This window comes from Alnus glutinosa, chromosome 10 (genome assembly GCF_958979055.1).
Source record: "Alnus glutinosa chromosome 10, dhAlnGlut1.1, whole genome shotgun sequence".
Classification (NCBI taxonomy): Eukaryota; Viridiplantae; Streptophyta; class Magnoliopsida; order Fagales; family Betulaceae; genus Alnus; species Alnus glutinosa.
The window spans coordinates 17,565,634-17,580,064 of NC_084895.1; the positions used below are offsets into that span (position 1 = coordinate 17,565,634).

A 14,431-nucleotide genomic window follows, 5' to 3' on the forward strand; every position below is an offset into this window, starting at 1 on the left:
CACAATTCAAAAGAATAACTTAAAATATATAATTTTTACCAACAAAAAAAACACAATTTATTATACTGAACTTAGGAGGATGGGATGTTTTTAGTATTATCATGGCTTAAGTTGTGAACAACCTTGATACTTTCATGTGGTAAAGTGGTACTTGGCTCATGCAAGTTTCCTTCTCTTCCATGATACATCCCCTACACATCATCGTAAAGTAAAGTTTCAAATCCTTTAATGTGAGTTCCATAAATCCAATGGTACGATGTATATTTGACGAGTTCTTGTTGAGATCTCAATGGGGACGTAGATAAATTACATAACAAATTTTCTTATTAAATATTTGTTTATTTAAAAAATGAATTAATATTGGTGTGCCACAGCTTCCACGACAACTAAATGTGAAAAATGGAATTGACTTCTAATATAATGCAAGTGTGTGCTTAAAGTGTTGACAAAAATAACAATGCTGAAAATAAATAACACAAGAATTTTTGTTAACGAAGTGGAATTTCAAGTTGAGAAAAACCACTCCGGGACAGCCAAACCCAGGATATTCACTATTCAGAAGACAAAGCTAGATACAAAGTAGTAATACTCACATACCTCTGATGCAGTGGTCGTACCTTGCTCTCTAACGTGTAACCCAACATGAATGCCTTCCAACCAGGTCTCCTACTTGAAGGGGTCTTCAATAGAATCTTTTACCTTAGGGCCGACCCCTAAGATAGACTTCAGTTAAAGCGCAGCAACAACACACAGCAATAGCTTCAGAGAGATCAACTCAGCTCAATAATTTCACAAAATAACTCTCTAAGCTCTAATGGAATTCAGTACTGAATTCTTGCAGTTCTCAAGCCCATGGGTCTCTATTTATAGGCTGGAGGTTCAAATGGGCGACTGCTTTGATAAATACAAGCGCCGTCCAAACGGTGGTCATAGGCCGTCCGGACAGACAACTGTGTGACAGAAATTCTGAGATTTTCGCTGAAAATCTTTCCTGTTTGAGAGCCACATCTGGACGGTGATGCACTGTTGTGCAGACGGTCGCACGTCCACTGCAAGTAATTTCCATATAAGGCTTCGCGTGTCCAGACCATGGTAATGGACGTCCGGACGGTTGATCTTCTACACACAATTTCCATATCTGTTGTACGCGCGTCCGGACAGGAATCCATGTCGTTCGGACGGTTGAATTTGAATTGTGATACTTGCCTTATGGATGATCACGTTCGGACGGGAATCCATGTCGTTCGGACGGATGAATCAATCTTCCCTTATTTGAACTAGGAAAGAAAATATGAAGCTGGTTGAACATTGAGAGTCGTCCAGACAGGATGCTGAAACGTCCGGACGGATGCAAGCTAGAGAAGTTCGAAGCTTCTTGACATAGAGGAATGTCTGGACTGAAATCCACGTTGTCCGAACAGATGATGCTTTAATCTAATGAGCGTCCAGATGGTATGACATGTCGTCCGGACGGTTAGCAGGGAACTGTGTATAATCTCCTGAAAACATTGCCGAATAGCGGAAACCCTGTTAAAAAGTATATTTACATATAAGTGATTTTGTCCAATTAGAATGTGGCCAATGACAAACTAACAAACTCCCCCTTTGGCCATTTTGGGACAAAAATCACTTGACCAGTTTGGAAATACATTCCCGGTCCAAATAAAAATTACTTACCCTTTTTGTCACAAAGGGACAAAGGGTAAACAGAGTAAAAAAAATCAACACAAAAAATTACTCCCCCTAACGGTCTCAGAAGGACCAGGGTAAACAGAGTAATATAGTCTAAAAATTAAACCAACATGGACTGAAAAAGTTATTGAAAAGAGAAAAGCAACAAGGTTAGGTTCTTCACAATTATAGTAGCTCACGCATGTATATCTGTCTAAAAAATCAGTCAAGAAGCAAGTCAAAATTATGCAAACATGGAGTTGATAGACAAGTATAACATATACAAAGATTACCCTGCAAACATAATAATGAAAATAGCTTGCTCAACTCATGCAACGCGTGTTTGTGTGAAGACTCTTTTCCCATAAGGTTTGATTTTTACAAATGTGACAAGAAGCAACCAGATTTTCTAGACAAGAGAGAAAATCAATGCAAGATTAGTCAAAAGTTAAACCTTATAACTTACTAGGGCCTAGCCACCCTCATCTGATACACTCTCCCTGAGATGCAGCAACTAATTGTTTTACTTGTACAATGAAGGACAAGGTAAATTTTACTTGCACGTAAAGGGCAAGGCATATTGCAAGTTTAGCACATAAGCAGTGATTAGACAATTTAAAGTGCAAAATTTATATGTTTTACCGCTTGATTCTTATGGTGCTGCAATCTAGAGGGAAAGCCAGAGTTTTTAGGTTCAAGGTTCAACTAGCATGTGGTTAATTTGATCATCTTATCAAAAACCTCTTCTCTTATCCAGAATTTTTAGGAGCAAAGAGTCAGAGAAAGAAAAGTACGCACCTTTGGGGAGCCTAGGATAGTGTACGAAGTCATCATATGAGGCAAGCAACTATCAAACAAAACAATGAGTAGGAAAAACTTTGCATATGTCAGACTTATGTTCTCAGCCACATGTAAGCATAATACATCAAAGCTCAATGAACTAGTAAACCAGAAAAGATACATGAGATAGTTGACATACCTTGTGAATAACTACCCTGCTACAAAACCCAAAATTTATTTATTTATTTATTTTATTTTTTTATAGACAACATGCTAGACAAGACTTTAAGAAACACAACAACAAAAAGTCTTATACTAGCATGGAAAAACATGTCTAAGACATGTTACAAAACACCAATGGCTTTCCGAAGAGACTCAAACCTGCTACCATCTAGAGTTTTGGTAAGGATGTCAGCCAATTGGTTTTCAGTAGGGATGAAAGAAAGAGATACTACCTCGGATTCCACAAGGCCACGCAAAAGGTGATGTCTGATGTCGATGTGCTTAGTCCGAGAGTGCTGAATAGGATTCTTGGAGATGTTTATAGCACTAGTATTATCATAGTTGATAATCATGGTATCTTCAGAGAATCCGTAGTCACCTAGTAGTGTCTTCATCCACAACAATTGCGTGCAACAGCTGCCCGCAGCAATATATTCAGCCTCAGCAGTGGAGAGAGATATAAAGGCTTGTTTTTCTTGCTCATCCAGGATACAAGATTGTTCCCCACATAGAAACATCCTCTCGAGGTGCTCTTTCTATCATCAGCATTTCCAGCCCAATCTGCATTAGAGTATCCTACAACAACAAGGTTTGCTTATCTAGAATACCAAATGCCATAGAGAAGGGTATCATTTACATACCTGATTGAAAATTGAATGGACTTCTAAATTTAACAGTGTGTGTGAACAGTGTGCAACAAAATATTAAATGCGAAATTTAAAGGAGACAAATATTTTGTTGACGAAGTGGAAACTCAATTAAGAGAAAAACCACTCCGGGGCAGCCAAACCCAGGATATCCACTATTCAGAAGACAAAGCTAGATACAAAGCAGTAACACTCACATACTCCTGATGCAGTGGTCGTACCTTGCTCTCTAACGTATAACCCAACACGAACGCTTCCCAACCAGGTCTCCTACCTGAAGGGGTCTTCAATGGAATCCTTTACCTTAGGGCCAAACCCTAAGATAGACTTCACAGCTGATCAAATCACACACTTGGCAAGGCTTTAGAGGAAATATCACGTCTGTAAGCTGTAGAGAATTCACCACCAAATTCTGTGTTGAAAGCATGCCTCAAGCCTCTTATTTATTGGCTTTGGAAACCTAAAATTAAGTCAAAAACAGATTCTGGGGCACGCGCGTCCGGACGGGAGCCAGGACCGTCCGGACGGGTCAAGTTTTTCTTGTCCGAAAAGTAATTCTGGAATTTTCTGCAGGGCCGTCTGGACGGGCAAATCTTTCCATCTGGACGGGGTCTGTCCGGACGCTTCTAGTGGCCGTCCGGATAGTCAGTTGACAGCATTTTTTCTAAGCTTTCCAACGACGCCAATTTCATCCCAATCCGATATTTGAGTAAAACGTTATGACTAAAATACCGGAAGGTGTCCGGACGGCTTGACCGAGCGTCCAGACGGTCAACTGCAACCGCCTTTCCAAAATAGCATCGGAAGCTTCCATAATAGGCCGCGTCTGGACGGTGTTGCCCTAGCGTCTGAACTGTTGTACTTCGGCTGCACGAAATTACTATAATAAGGCTTGGAGCGTCCGGATGGTTGAACTAGTGCACGCAATTTCCATATATAAAGCTTGATCGTCAGGACCATGAAGGCTGACAGCCGGACGGTTGAACTTGGTATGCACGTTCTTGCCTTATAGAGGACATCGTTCGGACGGCATCACACATCATCTGGACGGTAGCAGCCGTCTTTCCATAACTGTGTCTTAAGGAAGAAACCCTAATTCTTGTCAAACACTGAATGGCGTCCGGACGGTATAACCACATCGTCTGGACGGATGCACTGAACCATTGGGATTTTCTCGAACTCTAAAGAGTGTCCAGACGATTTGCCATTACGTCTGGACGGATGCAATCTTGAAATGTTCGAAGCTTTTAGACACTGATGGGCGTTCGGACAGAAAGATTTCATCTTCCGGACAGATGTTGCTGACTGATGAGCGTCCAGACGGCTGACAGGGAACCAAAATAAATCCTTGAAAACTTCACAGAATCTTCTCGAAGAACATAGCTGAAGAGTAGACTCTGGATAAAGCAGCATCCCTGTGAAAGCAGCAACATTACCTAGAAGTGATTTTGTCCAACAGAATGCAGCCAACACAAAAACTAACACTGATGATATGCTTATGTGACGACCCGTTTTTTTTTTTTTTTTTTTTTTTTTTTTTTTTTTATATATATATACAAACATAAACAAGTCCTCACAGTGGCACGACGATGCGTCGCAAAGCCAACATATGGTATATATCCCATAATAAATACACCTGGTAAATCAGAGTATAACATATAACTAACTATGCAGCGGAAACATAAACCTGAATATAGCAAAAAGCATAGCTTATAAATATATTACAAATTATTTACAATACAGAGCCATTTAACATCTATATGTTTAAGTCCTATCAACATAATATTTAAACAACAGGAATGGCTTATACAATAACAAGTGACTAAAGCGTCACCAGCCATAAACAAAACCTATAAAATAGTGGACAACTGTGGTCCAACCATTACGACTGTCGCGGCGAGCTTCGGTCATATTATCCCAAGTGCACATCTACAACACTCTCCCCTATGACCGGAGTACCTGCAGCCAAAGGAACATCTATACGGTTGTGGGGGTTTGCCACATCCGTATAGGTGGAATTATGAGCCCATCATCTTAGCATACATAAATATACTAAGACCTCAGAGGTATACTATTCACTGAGTTTTCGCAAAGAACCAACTTTTCTTTTCTAGTCATGCGTACACTATAACAGCCACCAATTTTATAAACTTTTGTTTGAAAACCCCCATAGCTGATATAGCACACACCGGCTAATAGAAAACATTTGAACATACTTGGCAGCTAAGATTATACGCAGAAGTTCTGTTGTAGAAACAACTACGTACGACCTCACCTACGATAATACTTTAAGGTTTATTTGCTTAGGTTTACATAATCCTTACGTTAGAAATCAATGGCATTTAAATCATGCAACTATCCGATAGAAATATACATAAGCTCTTTTCCATTAAAACTCTTATGCATACCAATACGTATAGCAAAACTACTCATAATATAAAAACATCACTCATCAAAACCATGCTATGAATGATTATGCAATGCACATCATGGAAATTAATCCAAGCATCATGGGTTACCCCAAGCATCATGGAAATAAATCCAAGCATCATGGAAATAAATCCAAGCATCATGGGTTACCCCAAGCATCATGGGAATTACCCCAAGCATTGTTTCCCGTGAGTCGTGAACTTCACTTCGATGCACGTTTAGCGTTCATATGCATATGCATCATGCTTTAAAACAATATACACAATATACATTTCATTTTATGAATTATGCCTTTAACACATGCTTTCTTTACAAAACATAATCAATTCAACATGTCATTTCTTTCACAATTTGCATAACTTAAATCTTTATACTCACTCTAAACTCACCAATCATATTCATAGTTCAAAACATCATCAATATTTCAATATACTCCAAAGTACTCAAATCATCCAAAACAATTAATAATCAACATACAGTTGGTTCAGGTTTGTAAAACAGTATATATTTTGCAATTCATCATTTTAGAAAATAATACTTCTCAGTGAGTAGAATACTCACCTTGACTGCGCGGATTTAATCATTAGGTCTCCTAAATGATGAGTGCAAAATATTGTGTATTTGGACCCCTTAATTTACATTAGTTAAACCTTTAGCTTTGTTATTTTCTAATGCTTTGGTTAGTTTTAGTGTTTTTATATTTTGTAGGACAATAAGAGAGAAATGATACAATTCAAGCAAAATACAAGGAAATTCGGATGCAGCAGACCACTACATTTAGACTGATCATAACAGGACCAAAAGATATCCTTTTTGGGAGTTTCTTAGGTCTAAATTGAAGTTCAAGATGTCAGCTTTCCAACGCAACAAGTTTCAGCCAATTTGGAGATGCGTGGAAAAAGATATGTCTGTTTTAATTTCAGTCGACGGATCATCCCGAAAATCCGGAACCATCTCTCTTATTATTTTTCTTTTGCTTCATCCCTTGTCTCCCCAAAGCTAGAGCCAATACACGTTTTTCTCCACATTCTCAGCCACTTAATCACCTTTTTTTTCCACTCAACATCATTCCATAAAACACTCACCACTCATTCCATAAAACACTCACCACTCATTCCATAAAACACTCATCACTCATCTCTCCACTCATACACCCACTCACCCATTCCACACAAACCACTTGGCTATAAAAGGAGACCAAGGCTGAAAATCAAGGGAGGAGAGGAGAGGCATGAGCCTCTTTGTACATAACTTCTTACTTCTCTTATTCTTGTAGCTTATTTCTTTCCTTTTGCAACTCTTTGATTTTTATGCTTTTAATTTAATGTTTTAAGTTGTAGTTATTTTATCATGTGTAGCTAATATTTTCGTTTGGGGTTGAGGATGAAACCTCACCATTGAAGAGAAACCGAGTTTCTTGCTTGTTCATGCTATTTGAGTTTATGGGTTTGATTTCTCATTGTTCTACTTCGATTTTTATGAGATGATGTTTTGATATCTCTTGTGGTTTCCGGATACAAGTGATGATGTGGAATAAGTTTCATTAAAATTGATTGCTTGGTGTTTGATCTATCAAAACATTGGATATTCATTGTGCGTCGTTCGACTAATACATTGTTTTATCGGTTTGAATGATGATATCCATTGTGATTGAATGATACATTGGATGTTTTGATTTCAATTGGTACTCTTTGTGATTTGTGCTATGAACGGAATCATTGAATATTTCAAATGATTTTTGAAGCAATGTAGAGCATACCTAAGATTTGTATGTGACAACCTCAAAATATGTGTGATGAGCATGAGATTAGGTTATTGTGATTTGGTGAGTGTGGATTCCGAAACCCTAGACCCCTTTATCTTCATTATTTTTGTTCATGTTTTCTTTTATCAAAAACCCCTAAATTTGGAACTAGGTTAAAATATGATTAGTTTGAATAGAGATTAATTTTCGCAACACAATTCCCTGTGGGATCGACCTCGCACTTGCATAACGCTATATTGCAAAACGATTCGTGCACTTGCGAGTAACTATTTTAAAACACATCACTAAACACCACCTTGCAATGTATCACTATGAAATAACACATTGCACTATTTAGCATTTTAAATAATTAACACCCTAATTAGCACTTGAATCGCTCAAGGCTAAACCGTTGGAAAACCCATAATATTTTAAGGGTCCCAATTACACACCCATAAATCTATACACTAACTAAACTCAATTAACACCAACCCAAAGTATTTACTTGAGGTTAGACATTAAAATTACCATCTAAAATAATTACCTATAACATCAAATATTAATCCCAAGTTATATTCACTAATCTATAAATTATTTTTACTAATATTATTAACCCTAAAATTATTTTCATTAATCTTTTACAATAATTATTTACTTATTAACATAATTTATTAACACATTTAAAATAACATTAACCCATAAAAAGTCTTAGGGTTAAACTTGAAAATACTATTTAAACTAAATACCTATAATTATGTATTTTTTTTTACTAACATTAAAACATAACCCATAAATACTTATTTTTTTACAAATTAACAATTTAGGTTTTAAACACTTAAAAATCCTAAATTAATTTAACCAATCAAATTATAGCTTCCAAACTTAAACCCATAATTTATTTTACTAACTCACAATATAATATTGATATTTAAACACTAACAACACTAACCTATAAGGTTTACTTAGGATTAGACACAAAAATCGCAATTAAAATACATAACCTAAAAGTTAGGGTTTGAAGAAACTCACCAAAAATTTCACCAAATGTAAATCCAACACTTGGAGAGTGTTTAGCAAGATCTTCATAACACATCCTAAGAACACATAAAATTAAACTCACATATCTTTAGATTTAATCTAAAATCTTAAAGACCAAGAGTTTGTGAAAATACCTCAAACCAATCGGTAGAAACGTAGATCCGAGTGCAAGGATCACATTTTCGAAGACGGATCGAAGATCGGACCGTTGGATCTTCGTGGATCAAGGTTTTTGTATGAAAAAAGCTTAAGGAAAATGTCTCCATTTTATTTTGTTTCTCTCTCGGGTCTGATGGAAAGAGGTTTGCTCTTTTCCCTTTTGTTTTTAAGTGAGGCGCATGTGCGCCTCACACTTCCCTTTTCTTTCTTTTTTTTTTTTTTTTTCTTTGGGAAGGGCCAGATGGCCCTTCCATTCTTCTTTTTCGTGAAGGGCCAGGCAGCCCTTCACTTTACAACATGCCTTCTTAATTTAATTTTTCTTTTTCTTTTCCTCAACTTTTCTTTTACACCATTTTTCTTTTCTTTTCTTTTCTTTTTTCGTTTGTTATTATTTTAATGGCCACTTGGCCATTATTAAAGGTAATGGCCGTATGGCCCTTTTGCTTTAAAGGCCATGAGGCCTCTTTTTTTTTTTTTTTTTTTTTTTTTTTTTTTTTTTCTATAAACATATACATATTATTTCATTTTATTTTCTAATTTCTTTTCTTTTAAATTTTCTTTCCTAATTTCCTTTATGATTTCATTTGTATTCTATTTTCTTTTATATTTCTAATTTCTAATTTATTTATTTTTCTATTTCTTTGGACTTCAAAACTATTCTTTTTAGGACTACCATTTACAAATTCATAAAATAAAAATAAAACACTTTGTTTAACCACACTAAATAAATTTATTTTTATTTAATCATAATAAACTCATTTTATAAATTTTGGTCTTTAAAAATATCCTCTTGCATTTAAATATACCTAATTAAGTTTAATCAATTATTTATCCAAATTTATACTTTAATTATTAAATAATGTCCCGGACATTACAGCTTAACTGCAGTGAGATGAGATTCCTTAGGATTTGCCTGAAAGCGAGTACAAACTCCCACACTGAAGGCAATGTCTAGTCGGCTGGCTGTAAGATACAAGAGACTCCCTATCATACTTTTGTAAAGGGATGGATCAACGGATTTTCCTGCAAGATCACTACTAATCTTGACACTGGTGCTCAAGGGAGTTCGGGCACGACTTTTTCCATCCAAACCAAACCGTTTGACCAGATCCTTGGCATACTTGGACTGAGAGATAAAGATGCCTTCAGCAGTTTGCTTGACTTGAAGGCCAAGAAAATAGTTCAGCTCACCAATCATGCTCATCTCAAATTCCTGCTTCATTTCTTCAGAAAACTCGTGGGCAAGAGAGTCTAAGGTAGCTCCAAAAATGATGTCATCAACATAGATTTGAGCAATGAGTTTGTGAGTACCTTGATTTTTGATGAATAAGGTTCGATGAGCTTGTCCCTTTATAAATCCCTTAGCCAGGAGATAAGTGGTGAGACGCTCATACCATGCCCGAAGAGCCTGCTTAAGCCCATATAAAACCTTTTTCAGCTTGTACACATGATGGGGATGATGAGGATCTTGAAAACCCTTCGGCTATTCTACATAAACTTCTTCTTGAAGAACATCCTTCAAAAATGCACTCTTTACATATATCTGATACAACTTGAAACCAAGATGACAAGCAATGGAGAGAAGAATTCTGATTGATTCTAACCTGGCAACTGGGGCAGAAGTTTCATCAAAGTCTACTCCCTCTATCTGAATGTATCCTAGGGCAACAAGACGGGCTTTATTCCTAATAACAGTACCATGTTCATCTATTTTATTCTTGAAGATCCACTTAGTACCAATGATATTCTGTTCTGCAGGACAAGAAACCAAGGTCCAAACATCATTTCTAGTGAATTGATGGAGCTCATCATGTATGGCATACACCCAACCTTCATCTTGTAGGGCTTCATCAACTTTCTTGGGTTCTGTTTGAGCAAGGTAGCAGCTATAGGAGACTTGATTAGCTACTTCACTGGTAGGTTGAATAACTTTGCTTCTTAGCCAGCCTCTTCTTCACAGTCCACTTTAGAAGACACTCTCAAGGCCTTCATGCAGTTTTCAAGCCAAACAATTAATGAAGTGAAGCAGGCTATTAGTGACGTGAATAATGCTACCTTGGAAAACACTCAGGCGATTGCCAGGATAGAAGGACAGTTCGAATATCTGGTTGCTGAGTTTAACAGACTGGAGGAAGAAGAGCTTCAAATTCAGCTGATGGCTCAAGGGCACTACATGATTGATGAGGATGATGCTAGCCATTCTGATCATGAGCATGTCCCTGCCATCACTTTATTGGAGAATGAAGAAACTGTGGATAGCATCAGAGGGGAAGGAAGAGAGGAGCACCCGGAGCAAGCAGCGCCCCCGCCCAATCCAAATACATCCGAATACGGAATGAGTACTGAAGCTCATTCCTTCATCACCATCCCTCTTGAGACATTTCATGAGCCCCAAGCTTTAATTCTTACATGTCTCAAAGAGCCATCTTATGCCAAAACTGTCAAGGATCTATGCACACAACCGCGCAAATCTAGGAACCATCGTCCTACAAAGATCCTTCGAAGCAAGCAAGTTAGTTACATAAGATGGCGAAACATTTCTCTCGAGGGACATCAATTCTTTAAGAAGAAAGGGTGGAAGGGATTGGTTGGACATCCACATGATCGGGGAAGGCGCTGTAAGTTTTCTCTTACCTTTTTGTACAGTTGATTTCTTTCATTTTTATTTCTTTTCATTTTATTTTCGTTTCTGACAGCAACTAACATTTTGATGTTTGTGTCTATGAGAAATGTTGCTGTCAGTTTTTGTTGACAGGTGTTTTTGTGTTTAAGTTTGGGGGACGCCTTGACCTTTCACACCTCGATGTTTCCGTATTTCTGGTAATGTATTTCTACACTACACATTGCGGACAATGTGTAATTCAAGTTTGGGGGTATGGAAAAGCACTCTGTCCATTTGTTTGTTTGTTTATTTCATTTGTTTGTTTGTTTAAATTTTCTGTTTGTTTAAGTTTCCATTTGTGTGTTTGTTTAATTTTTCTAATTGTTTTTAGTTATTTTTAGTTGTCATTTTGTTCTTAAAATGTTTTAATTAAAAAAAAAAAAAAATTATGTTGTCAAGTTTGAGTTAAGTCATAGCTGTGGTTTGCATTTCATCGGCTTGCTTAAGTTTTTGAACACATCATGTCTTTAGGAATCTGAGTCTTTTGACTTATTTTTGGGCTAGTAAGATTTCACTTGAGTTGAACTATCACGAGCACGTTAGCATGTAATTTGTGGGGTATGAATTTGTGCTTAATTGTGTATTTTGAGAGTTGTTGGATGACTTATTGATAAATAACCTTGGCTTGCAAGATATATATATATTTAAAAAAAAAAAAGAAAAAAAAGAAAAAGAAGATCATTTTGAGTTTTTCACTGAGTAACCGGGCCTCTTGCCTCACTAAGCATTGAGTGTTCGCGTCAAAAGGTGAGAATTTCAATTTGGTTAATTGTATGGCTAGTTTGGCTTCGTAGTCTTTTTGACTTGAGTAATTAAGCCCTTAGGGATGTTTCTACATCTAGTGCCCTAAGACCATTTGGTTTGGGAGCCACTGGCCCAACACTCGTTACATGGGTCAATTAGAAAGCTTAAGGGAGCCGAGCATTGCACAGCCAACATATTAAAAAAAAAACAAAAAACAAAAAAAAAAAACAAAAAATATATATATATAAATAAAATAAAATAATTTGCATATCTTGCCTTGGTTGTTTCATTTGATAGGGATTCCAATGATTTTTGAAGTACTTATCTTGAGATTAAAATGAAACCTCATAATTGCATGTTGATTTCACTCTACACTTTTGAGGAAATGTGATGTCTTAACTGTCCATTTATGAGTGATTTGATGATTGGATCCCCTGTTGATGTTTATGATGGGGTTTGTCTTTTTAAGCATGCCAATGATGTATGAACCATGGTCTGGGTAAAACTTTTTCTCGTTGACAACGTAGTGTTTGAATGTTTGTGGGTATCATTTCTGGCAAACCCTCACGAGACTTCACTCGTCCACTAGGGAGTCCTAGGGGTTTAAAAGGCTTGTTGCATATGCTAAATGCAATCGTGTCTCCCACGAAAGAGGATTTATGTTTCATGCTTTGATTTTGTTTTTCATTTTGTTTTGCTAAGGGACTAGCAAAATGTAAGTTTGGGGGTATTTGATGAGTACCAAATATTGTGTATTTGGACCCCTTAATTTACATTAGTTAAACCTTTAGCTTTGTTATTTTCTAATGCTTTGGTTAGTTTTAGTGTTTTTATATTTTGTAGGACAATAAGAGAGAAATGATACAATTCAAGCAAAATACAAGGAAATTCGGATGCAGCAGACCAGTACATTTAGACTGATCATAACAGGACCAAAAGATATCCGTTTTGGGAGTTTCTTAGGTCTAAATTGAAGTTCAAGATGTCAGCTTTCCAACGCAACAAGTTTCAGCCAATTTGGAGATGCGTGGAAAAATATATGGCTGTTTGAATTTCAGTCGTCGGATCATCCCGAAAATCCGGAACCATCTCTCTTATTATTTTTCTTTTGCTTCATCCCTTGTCTCCCCAAAGCTAGAGCCAATACACGTTTTTCTCCACATTCTCAGCCACTTAATCACCTTTTTTTCCACTCAACATCATTCCATAAAACACTCACCACTCATTCCATAAAACACTCATCACTCATCTCTCCACTCATACACCCACTCACCCATTCCACACAAACCACTTGGCTATAAAAGGAGACCAAGGCTGAAAATCAAGAGGAAGGAGAAGAGGCATGAGCCTCTTTGTACATAACTTCTTGCTTCTCTTCTTCTTGTAGCTTATTTCTTTCCTTTGCAACTCTTTGATTTTTATGCTTTTAATGTTTTAAGTTGTAGTTATTTTATCATGTGTAGCTAATATTTTCGTTTGGGGTTGAGGATGAGACCTCACCATTGAAGAGAAACCGAGTTTCTTGCTTGTTCATGCTATTTGAGTTTATGGGTTTGATTTCTCATTGTTCTACTTCGATTTTCTTGAAATGATGTTTTGATATCTCTTGTGGTTTCCGGATACAAGTGATGATGTGGAATAAGTTTCATTAAATCGGTTGCTTGGTTTTTCATCTATCAAAACATTGGACATTCATTGTGCGTCGTTTGACTAATACATTGTTTTATCGGTTCGAATGAAGATATCCATTGTGATTGAATGATACATTGGATGTTTGGATTTCAATTGGTACTCTTTGTGATTTGTGCTATGAACGAAATCATTGAATGATCTAAATGATTTTTGAAGCAATATAGAGCATACCTAAGATTTGAATGTGACAACCTCAAAATATGTGTGATGAGCATGAGATTATGTTCTTGTGATTTGGTGAGTGTGGATTCCGAAACCCTAGGCCCCTTTATCTTCATTATTTTTGTTCATGTTTTCTTTTATCAAAAAAACCCTAAATTTGGAACTAGGTTAAAGTAGGATTAGTTTGAATAGAGATTAATTTTCGCAACACAATTCCCTGTGGGATCGACCTCGCACTTGCATAACGCTATATTGAAAAACGATTCGTGCACTTGCGAGTAACTATTTTAAAACACATCAATGGTCCCAAGAAGCTGCTGAGAAGGATGGTTGTTCTTCACCCATGATCGCTTAGGAGGATTAGCAGAAGTAGCCTCATCTTCGGAAGTAATGGGAGTGGTATCTGAAGTCGTGGGATAAGAAGGAGATTCATCTGGAGGCATACTCGGAGAAGCCTTAACTGTATCAGTTGAAGCTGCT

The 14,431-nt window shown here is 36.8% G+C and overlaps 1 protein-coding gene and 1 long non-coding RNA gene across 3 annotated transcripts in view; one reads left to right on the top strand and one right to left on the bottom strand.

Moving 5' to 3' along the window:
- LOC133879635 (protein DETOXIFICATION 24-like) overlaps positions 1–14,431 on the top strand; it is a 100,381-nt gene that overhangs the window by 28,096 nt on the left and 57,854 nt on the right. The window lies entirely within an intron of this gene.
- LOC133880232 (uncharacterized) lies at positions 4,973–8,843 on the bottom strand. Of its 2 annotated transcripts, none has more exons than XR_009902220.1 (3): positions 8,667–8,843; positions 8,524–8,588; positions 4,973–5,297 (listed from the first exon to the last, which is right to left on the bottom strand). It is a non-coding gene; the product is annotated as an uncharacterized LOC133880232 (long non-coding RNA). The 2 variants fall into 2 exon arrangements; XR_009902219.1 differs by lacking the exon at positions 4,973–5,297 and adding an exon at positions 7,800–7,824.